The following is a 12,387-nucleotide window of genomic DNA, read 5'->3' as shown; positions in this document are numbered from 1 at the left end:
GGGGTCTCCCTACAGGACCCCTCCTGAGGTTCAGCACAAGCTTGGCTGGATGGCCTGTGTCCCCAAACACGAAGTCTGGCCCAGGACCTCCCCTCAAGCTCCTACTCCTAATCCTTTGTATTCAGCTCAAGTGCAAGAAATGGCCAATAGTTTAGGTGGTGTTGGGCACACGGAGACATGTGATTTTATGATCCCACTACTGCATAGACATTTGCAGGAAATGAAGTTAGTTTCTTGAAGTAAGATCTGCACATTCTCACCCAATCTCCCTGAGGAGGGGTGACCACCCTTAGCAACAGGGCACCCATGCGGGGGGGCCGCAGGCAACACTGCCCCAAATATGGCACATTGGCAAATTAAATATAGAAACTGAAAGAATTTTGCATAGAGCAGAATCAAGAAGGTCTCTCTGATCCCCAGCCATTAGCTCTTCTTCCCTTAAGCAGGTCAGAATACTCCCATGTGGCACTTTCTCTCCCCAGACCACAGGGATGACATGCTTATCACCAGAGTCAAGGAATTTAGGGCCACAAAGGGTATAGGAACAAACCTGGTTAAACTAACCTTTCTCTTCCTAGTTACTTGTTTACTATTTACCTGCCCTACCTCAAACCCCTGTGTCTCTCAATTCTTCACACATTTATTGCTTCTTTGTCTAAAATGTATAACTTTCTATTCCAATTGCCTCTGCTGGTCTCCATGTTTTTGTGAGGCTCCCACCAAAAAAATCAATACACTTTACCAGCTTTTCTCCTGTTCATCTGTCTTTGTCAATTTCCAGACCTAGCCAGGGACTTTAAGAGGAGTTGAAGAAAACTTTTCTCTCTTGCAGCCCTGGGGGAGGGGTGATGGCAGGGGGAATCAGGAAAACCCATCCTGTCTTCCTGACCATGTTCAAAACCATCCTCTGCTGGGAAGCAGCACAGAGCTGTGCATGGCTGGGAGAGATAGGGAGAGGGAGGTGGAACATGTAAGAAGCTACCTGACCTCCAGCCAGGGGACTTGGACCCATTGACAAGTTCAGGGTGTGCTGATGAATATTATAATGGAAGCATCCTGAATATCAGACACTCCCCACCCCAGGCTTCATTATTGCTGCTCATTGTGGTTGCTACTATTGGCTTAGTGATTTTTCTGAACTAACTTTTCAAGCCTGTGTTCTTAGCCATGTGTGGCCACTGAATCCATGTATTGTTAACTTAGTGGTCAGCCAGTGGCTGGGTAGAGAGATCACCCGTGTTTCTGAGCTATGGATACAGATTGGAGGGCCCCACAACCTCCTCCTCAGGTTTGCATAGTCTGCTCGAGTGACTCATGGAACTCAGAGAAACATGTTACTTACTAGATGACCATTTCATTAAAAGGACAGAACTCAGGACCAGGCAGCTGGAAGCAATGTGCAGGGCAAGATGTGTAGCAGAGACTCAGAGCTCCCCCACTCTTGGAGTGAAAGAGGCCTTTTCAACACCTTGAGTGTCATCCAATTTCAGCTGCACTGAAATACATTCCTTTCCTGTGTCACCACAACTTATCTCTCTGCCTTTGGATCTGGGACACTGTGAATAGTGTAATGCAGCAAATCAAATACCAGTTCTTCCCCTCCCCAGGGTTCACTGCTGCTGCTTATCTCACTGCAGTTCTGATGTTGGCTTAGTGACATTTCTGAACTGATTTTGTCAAATCTGTATCCCTTGTCATGTGTAGCCATAGAAGTGTCTGGTCTGTGAATGTAGTGGTCAGTTGTCAACTGGGTGAGATTTCCTTAAACATCTGTAAACTTCCCTCCTTCTGGAAACAAACAAAACAAAACAAAACAAAAGAACTTCCAGTCTTTGCAAATGAGGAGGGCTCCGGGTGTGTGAGTGTTGGGATACACCTTCAGCACCAGCCAGGCCTCTTAGCACTCTGCCTCAGCCTTCACTTCCTAATTGCCATGTCTGATAATCACCAGAGGGCAGAGCCTAGGGCCTTCTCAGGTCGGGCCTGAGCAGGCATCCAGCCATGAATGCAATGTCCCAGGGGATTGGGAATAGGTCAGAGCTTCCAGGCCCTTCTTCCCTAAAGCTCCTCATCACTCAGCCTTTCTTTCAGTGATTCTGCTTGGTTTCTATTTGTCCCAACTCTTACATTGCCCTAGACAGCAGAGACTCATGTATGCCTTTAAGTGGTTTAGACATCACATGTCCTTCAGTAGCCACCTCACTACTGGGAGAGTTGGTGGAAAAGCAACAAGTCACAGAGGAATCCACGGGTCTGGACATAGTGTTTCCCTCCCCTGAGATGGGGACATCTGTGAGAGGAGTAGGTGGCCAGCTGGTTGGGGGGGAGGGCAGGGAAGTCACCTATGTGGACAGGACAGATTGGGAGGTGAGGCTGAGATCCCCAGGGTATGTTCCTGACATCTGGACTGAACTTGTCTCCAAAGCTGCAGATTGGTTGGGATCATCTTCAGGCTGAGGAGGAAAATGAGAGGAGCAGAGGAGATGGAGAAGCCTCATAACAGACACATAAAAAAAAAATTGCTTAACATCCCTCAACATGAGGGAAATACAAATCAAAACTATAATGAGATACCACCTTACACCAGTTAGAATGGCTAAAATTAACAAGACAGGAAACAACAAGTGTGGAGAAAAGGGAAACTTTTTACACTGTTGGTGGGAATGCAAGCTGGTGCAGTCACTCTGGAAAACAGTATGGAGGTTCCTCAAGAAGTCGAAAATAGAGCTACCCTATGACCCATCAATTGAACTTCTGAGTATTTACCCTGATGATACAGATGTAATGAAAAGAAGGGCCACTGACACCCCAATATTCATAGCAGTAATGTCCACAATAGCCAAATTGTGGAAAGAGACTTGATGTCCTTCAGCAGGTGAATGGATAAGAATATATGGTCCATATATACAAGGGAATATTCCTCAGCCATCAGAAAGGATGAATTCCTACCATTTGCATCAACATGGATGGAACTGGAGGGGATTATGCTGAGTGAAATAAGTCAAGCAGAGAAAGATAATAATCATATGGTTTCACTCATACGTGGAACATAAGGAATAGAGTGGAAGACCACAGGGGAAGGGAGGGAAAACTGAATGGGAAGAAATCAGAGAGGGAGGCAAATCATGAGACACTCTAGTTACAAAACTGAGGATTACAGAAGAGGGGGGCGGTGGAGGGATAGGGTACTGGGTGACAGGTATTAAGGAGGGCACATGTGATGAGCACTGGGTGTTACAGGCAACTAATGAATCACTGAACACTACATTAAAATCTACTGATGTACTATCAGTACATCAGTATAGATAATGAATTTAAAATTTAAAAATTAAATTAAAAATAAAAAATAAAACCAAGGCAGAAACCATGAATAATTCAGAGGGCTCCATGCTCTTCTGGAGTCTGAGCTAGAAGCCACAGCCAAGGCCTCTGGCAGTCAGGGGATTGAAGGTCTGAGAGGTGGCTTAGTGCATCCCTGCCCCTGAAGCCCCATGGCTGTGGCAACGTGCAGGCACTGGGAAGGAAGACCTGACCAGAGGCCATCCTGTCTCCAAGGCCACTGCAGGACCACTCCCATCCCCACCAGGTGGTGTCTTTCTAGAACCAGGAGGAAAGCCTTTTCCCTTGATTGTTCTTTTTAAAGATGGTTGCTCAGCATTGACACAGAAAAACATCTGACATAGGAGAGGAGTCAAGATGGCGGGGAAGTAGGAGTTGGTGTGTAATCTCTGCTTGGAACCGCTCTGGCAGTCTGGAGCTGCCTAGACAGCTGTGCTGCCCTGGTATTGGGTACAACGAGGACCTCCTGCATCCCCAGGGACCGTGACTCGGAACCGACTCTGCCAGCAGCTCTGCAGAGCATTCTGAGGCTTCTCTCTGAGAGGGAGGTCTGGGTGCAGTTTGCTCTCCTCTAAAACTCCAAAAACCATCAAAAGCTGTCAAGGCAAGAGAAAATAGATGAAAGAACATAAAACTCCCCAGAGAACAAAAGCCTGAAAAAACAGTTTCCTCAGAGCCCACCCCCTTGAGGGGAGCAGGAGGACCTAACTCAGGGAACAACATCATTGTCTGAAAACCCACGTGGCAGGCCCCTCCCCCAGAAGACCAACCAGGAAGGAAGAAAAAAAAAAAAAAAAAAGAAGACTACAAGAGAACAACCACCACTACTTCATAAATACAACTTTTCTTTTTAACTCTTTACCAATATTCTGGTTCTTTTTATGTTTAATACATACAGATAATTTTTTAACCTATTTACCATCACACTGAGATGTCCAGTACATCAAATTCCTTAATAACCTTCTAACCTGAACTTTTTGATACATACACCCGTGTTTCTTTTTTGCTTTTCTAATTTTTTAAAATTCTTTTTTAACTTTAACTTAGTTTAGTCTAGTTTATTCTTTTTTAATTTTTATTTTCTACTATACATATAGAGTTAAACATCAAGATAATCCCCATTCCCCAATCAATGCTACCCCTATAGGCAAACCAGTTTCTAATCCCCCTGTAACTTAGGAAAATTGAGTCCCTTAACAAAAACATCAAGATACATCCAGGAAGAATCAAAATAACCTTCCTCACCCACACTGAGAATTTATAACCACTCTCCCAATTTTTCCTTCTGCCAGTGTTTCTGTGAATTTGTGTTTGTCCTGATAATATATAAATCTTATACTTGGGGTTCTTTCTGATGAGGTTCTTCCCTTTTTTTGCTTATATATATATATATATATATATATATATATATATATGTGTGTGTGTGTGTGTGTGTGTGTGTGTGTATATATATATTATCAGTCTTTTTGTTTGTCTGTTTTTGTTTATATACTTCATAAATCTTACCTTGGGGCCCATTTGGGCTGAGCCTTCTCTTTTATCTTCCCTTTTTTTCCTGTCTCTCTCTCTACATACATATTTTTTCCTTTTTTCTTTTCCTTTTTTTTTTTTCTTTCTACTTCTCTATTTCTTTTTCTTTTCTTTTTTCTCTCATTTGGGTGGGGAACCCTGATTGCACAGAAGCATTCCATGGTGCACCTTGACTGCACCACAATCGATAAATCCAGCTGCATCTGTTCAGCCATCTCTTACCAAATTGACTAAGAGGAGGAATACCCAACAAAAGAAAAATACAGAGGATGGGCCTTCTGCAACAGAGCTAATGGCTATCAACATAGACAATATGTCGGAAAAGGAATTCAGACTAACAATTATACAGGCAATACCTAGGTTGGAGAAAGCCATGGATGACCAAACAGAATTGATTAGGGCAGAACTGAAAGCCACCAGGGATGATGTTCACAATGTTAGGGCAGAACTGAAAGCCACCAGGGATGATGTTCAAAATGCTCTCAGTGAGTTCCAATCTAATCTAAATTCTCTAAAAACTAGGGTAACTGAGACAGAAGATAGAATTAGTGATCTGGAGGACAAACAGATAGAGAGAAAGGATCAGGAGGAAGCCTGGAACAAACAGCTCAGAAGCCACGAAAACAGAATCAGGGAAATAAATGATGCCATGAAACGTTCCAACTTCAGAATTATTGGAATCCCTGAAGGGGAAGAAAAAGAAAGAAGTCTAGAAGATATAGTGGAAGAAGTTGTCTATGAAAAATTTTCCCAATCTCACGAATGGAAACAACGTTCATGTACTAGAGGCAGAGAGATTTCCTCCCAAGATTGTAGATTCTCGAAAGTCCTCACGACACCTTATAGTTAGAATGAGGAATTATGTTTCAAGAGAGACCCTCTTAAAAGCAGCTAGGACAAAGAAGCTCATTACATACAGAGGAAAGCCCATTAGAATAACGTCAGACCTGTCCACAGAGACCTAGCAAGCCAGGAAGGGCTGGAAAAATATATTCAGAGTACTAAATGAGAAGAACATGCAGCCAAGAATACTCTATCCAGCAAGACTGACTTTTAAAATGGATGGAGAGATAAAGAGATTCCAAGACCGGCAAGGCTTAAAAGACTATGCGAACACCAAGCTGACACTGCAGGAAATATTAAGGGGGGTCCTATAAAAGAGAAAAAATCCTAAGAATATCATTGAACAGAAATATAGAAACAATCTACAGACAGAAAGACTTCAAAGGTAACACAATGTCAATAAAAACCTATCTCTCAATAATCACTCTCAATGTGAATGGCCTAAATGTGCCCAAAAAAGGACACAGGGTTGCAGATTGGATAAAACGACAGGACCCCTCCATATGTTGTCTACAAGAGACCCATTTTGAACCTAAGGATACACCCAGACTGAAAGTGAAGGGATAGAGAAGCATCTTTCATGCCAATGGGCCTCAGAAGAAGGCCGGGGTAGCGATTCTCATATCAGATAAATTAGATTTTAAACTAAAGACTGTAGTCAGAGATATAGAAGGACACTACATAATTCTTAAAGGGACTATCCACCAACATGATCTAACAATTATAAATATCTATGCCCCCAATATGGGAGCACCCAATTACATAAGAAAACTATTAATCAAGATAAAGTCATATTGATATGAATACATTGATAGTAGGATACCTTAATATGCCTCTCTCAGAAATAGACAGATCATCGAAGCAGAAAATTAATAAAGAAATAAGAGCATTGAATGAAACATTGGACCAGATGGACCTCATAGACATATACAGAACATTCCACCCTAAAACAACAGAATATTCATTCTTCTCAAGTGCACATGGAACCTTCTCCAGAATAGACCACATACTGGGTCACAAAGCAGGACTCAGCTGATACCAAAAGACTGACATTATTCCCTGCATATTCTCAGATCACAATACTTTGAAACTGGAACTCAATCACAAGGAAAAGTTCAGAAGGAACTCAAACACCTGGAAGCTAAAGACCACCTTGCTTACGAATGCTTGGATCAACCAGGAGATCAAAGATGAACTTAAACAATTCATGGAAACACTTGAGAATGAAGACACTTCGGTCCAAAACCTATGGGATACAGCAAAGGCGGTTCTAAGGGGGAAATACATAGCCATCCAAGCCTCCCTCAAAAAAATTGAAAAATCCAGAATACACCAGCTGTCTCTACACCTTAAAGAACTGGAGAATCAACAACCAGTCAAACCAACTCCACATGCAAGAAGGGAAATAATCAAGATTAGAGCAGAGATCAATGAGGTAGAAACCAGAAATACAGTAGAACGTATCAATGAAACTAGAAGCTGGTTTTTTGAAAGAATCAATAAGATCGATAAACCATTGGCCACACTAATCCAAAAGAAAAGAGAGAAAGCCCAAATTAATAAAATTATGAACGAAAAGGGAGAGATCACAACTAACACCAAGGAAATAGAAACAATCATCAGAAATTATTACCAACAGTTATATGCCAATAAGCTAAGCAACCTAGATGAAATGGATGCATTCCTGGAAAACTATAAACTCCCAAAATTGAACCAGGAAGAAATTGACAACCTGAATAAACTGATATCTAGTAATGAGATTGAAGCAGTGATCAAAAACCTCCCAAAAAAACAAGAGACCAGGACCAGATGGATTCCCTGGGGAATTTTATCAAACTTTCAAAGAAGAAATAACACCAATTCTCCTGAAGCTGTTCCAAAAAACTGAAGCAGAAGGAAAATTTCCAGACTCTTTTTATGAAGCCAGCATTACCCTGATCCCAAACCAGGCAAAGACCCTGCCAAAAAGGAGAATTTCAGACCAATATCACTGATGAATATGGATGCAAAGATTCTCAACAAGATCCTAGCACACATAATCCAGCAGCACATTAAAAAGATGATCCAGCATGACCAGGTGGGATTCATCCCTGGGTTGCAAGGTTGGTTCAACATTCGCAAATCAATCAATGTGATAGAACAAATCAATAAGAGAAGAGAGAAGAACCACATGGTCCTCTCAATTGATGCAGAAAAAGCATTTGACAAAATCCAGCATCCGTTCCTGATTAAAACGCTTCAAAGTATAGGGATAGAGGGAACATTACTGAACTTCATAAAATCTATCTATGAAAGACCCACATCAAATATCATCCTCAATGCGAAAAAGCTTGTAGCCTTCCCATTGAGATCAGGAACACGACAAGGATGCCCATTCTCACCACTCTTGTTCAACATAGTATTAGAAGTCCTAGCAATGGCAATCAGACATAAAAGAGAAATAAAAGGTATCCAAATTGGCAAGGAAGAAATCAAACTCTCTCTTTGCAGATGACATGATTCTTTATATGGAAAACCCCAAAGATTCCACCCCCAAACTACTAGAACTCATACAGCAATTCAGTAACATGGCAGGATACAAAATCAATGTACAGAAATCAGTGGCTTTCTTTTACACTAACAATGAAAATACAGAAAGGGAAATTAGAGAATTGATTCCATTTACTATAGCACCAAGAACCATAAGATACCTGGGAATAAACCTAACCAAAGAGGTAAAGGACCTGTACTCGAGGAACTACAGAACTCTCATGAAAGAAATTGAAGAAGACACAAAAAGATGGAAGACTGTTCCATGCTCTTGGATTGAAAGAATAAACATTGTTAAAATGTCTATACTGCCTAGAGCAATCTATATTTTTAATGCCATTCCGATCAAAATTCCACCGGTATTTTTCAAAGAGCTGGAGCAAATAATCCTAAAATTTGTATGGAATCAGAAGAGACCCCGAATTGCTAAGGGAATGTTGAAAAACAAAAACAAAACTGGCGGCATCCCGGTACCCGATTTCAAGCTTTACTACAAAGCTGTGATCACCAAGACAGCGTGGTACTGGCATAAAGACAGACATATAGACCAGTGGAACAGAGTGGAGATCCCAGATATGGACCCTCAACTCTATGGTCAAATAATCTTCGACAAAACAGGAAAAAATATACAATGGAAAAAAGACAGTCTCTTCACTAAATGGTGCTGAGAAAACTGGACAGCGATATGTAGAAGAATGAAACTCGACCATTCTCTTACACCGTACACAAAGATGAACTCAAAATGGGTTAAAGACCTCAATGTGAGACAGGAATCCATCAGAATCCTAGAGGAGAACATAGGCAGTAACCTCTTCGATATCAGCCACAGCAACTTCTTTCAAGATATGTCTCCAAAGGCAAAGGAAACAAAAGCAAAAATGAACTTTTGGGACTTCATCAAGATCAAAACCTTCTGCAGAGCAAAGGAAACAGTCAACAAAACGAAGAGGCAACCCACGGAATGGGAGAAGATATTTGCAAATGACAGTACAGACAAAAGATTGATATCCAGGATCTATAAAGAACTCCTCAAACTCAACATACAGAAAACAGAGAATCTTATCAAAAAATGGGCAGAAGATATGAACAGACAATTCTCCAATGAAGACATACAAATGGCTATCAGACACATGAAAAAAATGTTCATCATCTCTAGCCATCAGGGAGATTCAAATTAAAACTACATTGAGATACCTCCTGACACCAGTTAGAATGGCCAAAATTAGCAAGACAGGAAACAACGTGTGTTGGAGAGGATGTGGAGAAAGGGGAACCCTCTTGCACTGTTGGTGGTAATGCAAGTTGGTGCAGCCACTTTGGAGAACAGTGTGGAGATTCCTGAAGTAATTAAGAATAGAGCTTCCCTATGATCCTGCAATTGCACTGCTGGGTATTTACCCCAAAGATACAGATGTAGTGAAAAGAAGAGCCATCTGTACCCCAATGTTTATTGTAGCAATGGCCACGGTCGCCAAACTGTGGAAAGAACCAAGATGCCCTTCAATGGATGAATGGATAAGGAAGATGTGGTCCATATACACAATGGCGTATTATGCCTCCATCAGAAAGGATGAATACCCAACTTTTGTAGCAACATGGACGGGACTGGAAGAGATTATGCTGAGCGAAATAAGTCAAGCAGAGAGACTCAGGTATCATATGGTCTCACTTATTTGTGGAGCATAACAAAGAACACGGTGGACATGGGGAGATGGAGAGGAGAGGGAGTTGAGGGAAACTGGAAGGGGAGATGAACCATGCGAGATTATGGACTCTGAAAAACAACCAGAATGTTTTGAAGGGGCGGGGGGGATGTGGGTGGGAGGTTGAGGAACCAGGAGGTCGGTAATAGGGAGGGCACGTACTGCATGGAGCACTGGGTGTGGTGCAAAAACAATGAACACTGTTACACGGAAAATTAAAAAATGAAAAAAAATGAGAAAAAAAACACAGAAGAGACTTTTGAGGTACAAAATATCATTCTCATTTTAAGAGATGGAAACAGACCCAGAGAGCGTCAACATTAGTCCAAGAGCACGTAATTTAAAAATGGCAGAGCTGGAGTCTAACTGAATATAAATATGATTTAGTCACTTTAAATTTTTGAGTATGAACAACACATATTGTGAACTTACTCTAATTTGGGGGTTGGGGAAGAGGAATGACTTTCCTTGTCAGATAATTATTTTTTTTGTATTTGTTTATACATTTGCTTACCTTTGCTTTCTGCAGCTTAAAACCATAATGGCATTATGAAGTTGAAAGCTTTGTCTGAATTTTTCATTTAGAATTTTCTTCTTCAGTTTTAAAGAAAATTGCATAATATACAATTTTACATTATAATGTATATTATAATAAAAATTCTTATATATATATATATATACATATATATATATATATATATATACATATATATATATATAAAGAAAAACATCTGACATAGAACTGGCATAAAAGCTGGCATAAAACCATTCACAGCTGCTAATGACCCAGAAGTTATCAAAATGTAGTGACCAGAAAGAGCACCCTGTGTCCCTAGACAGACCTCCTGTGTGTGGGTGTAGCTGGGGGCCATGGACATGCCTGTGTGGGCAGGGATTGGCTCCATGGTCTCCCTCAAGGGGACAGAAGTAGGAACCTGCTCTGAAAGCTTTGCTCAGGACAGCACCCCCTGATGGAGATGGGGACAGTCCCTCATGAGTCCTAGATGTCCTGGTGATTCTTGGCATGGCCTGAATCTCAGCTTCTTCATGAAGAGGGGGGAGGGCACCCCAGCCACCATGGGTCCCACAGGTCCTCCTGGGACAGACCTTCATGAGTCCCAGATGCCCTAGTGATTCTTGGACACAGCCAGAATCTCAGCTTCTTCATGAAGGGCGGGGAGGGCAGCCTAGCCCCCGTGGGTCCCACAGGTCCCATGGGGATAGCACCTTGGTGGGCTTGTGGTCCAGCAGGTACCTGTTCAAGTGGCTCTCACCATGCCACACAACCTCAATCCCATTGGCCACATCAACTCCCATCACCTGGTGACAGACGAAGGTCAGTCAGTGAACCTCCACCAAGCCCTCAAAAAAGGACCCCATGTAGTAAACATCACCCCGATCCCTGGGGATGTGGGCCTGGGTCTGTGGCCAGTGCTGGTAGGTGAAGTCTTCATGGGGCACCCAGTAGAAACTGGGGTGTGGGGTGCCAAAAAGTGGGGATAGGAGTTCCATACCCACATGGTCACAGAACTTCATGTTCATATCTGCACACACCAGGTCTTCCACCTCATGGAGGAGGCACTGCTCACAGAAGTGGCTGACCATCACCATGTGCTGCATGGACACATCCTGCCAGTGTGGGATGCTGGGGACCTTGAGGACCACCACCCTCCAGACCTCCCAGGGGGGCACAAAGGCCTGGCAGCCCGCTGGTCAGGGATGACCTAGTAGGTGACCCTGTGTCCCATCACAATGGGCTTCTCTGCCCTCTGCAGGAACAGCTCTAGGAAGACCACCAATCTACAGGGACAAGGGACAAGGTGGGAGGAGGTTCAGTGTCAGAGGCTGGCAGCAGAACCCCAGACCTAGGGACTATGAACTTGTGCACCTTCTTCAAGGGGGCAGGGCCTGGGCTGCTTTAAGCAACACCTACTTCCCCAGCCTGTCCTGAGCAAGACTGCTTGTAGGGTCTCCCTACCTTCTGCTCCCAGAGATGGGGGCCATCAGCACCCTATCATCCAAAGGGGAGCCCGAGGCTTCAGAGGTGGGAAACCAACCCCACAGTCAGCATGCTGGAGCCAGGAACACTCCCCCTGTGCCAAGGTCCCAGGCAAACCCTGCAGGTGCCCTCCCCTGGCTGACCCCCTGCAGATCCTATCCCCACCTGCCAGGAGTAGAGCACCTTTCGGCACAGCCCTTCTTTCTATAACCTACAGACTGGCTAGAATCAACAGGGCTGGCCTCCTGCCCCAGTTTGCTTTGAGTGGGCTGTCGCTGGCCCCCACAGCTGTCTCTACCCCCATAGGGTCCTCCCTTGAAGGCTACTGAGCCTCTTGCTGACAAGGTCCATAAGTCAACCACTGCTATTCCTAGGAGCCATCAGCCTTGAACTCCCCCAGATCAGGAATCAGGTCCAGCTCATGGGCAGGGAAGGGGAAAGAGG

The 12,387-nt window shown here is 43.3% G+C and overlaps 1 pseudogene; it reads right to left on the bottom strand.

The window, feature by feature from the left end:
- Positions 1-11,108: 11,108 nt before the first annotated feature.
- Positions 11,109-11,948, bottom strand: LOC123948718 (annotated as a pseudogene).
- Positions 11,949-12,387: the final 439 nt, after the last annotated feature.

Source organism: Meles meles, chromosome 8 (assembly GCF_922984935.1).
Source record: "Meles meles chromosome 8, mMelMel3.1 paternal haplotype, whole genome shotgun sequence".
NCBI classification, from domain to species: Eukaryota; Metazoa; Chordata; class Mammalia; order Carnivora; family Mustelidae; genus Meles; species Meles meles.
Note: the sequence above shows the minus strand (reverse complement) of the source record. Positions and strands in the feature narration are given on the sequence as shown.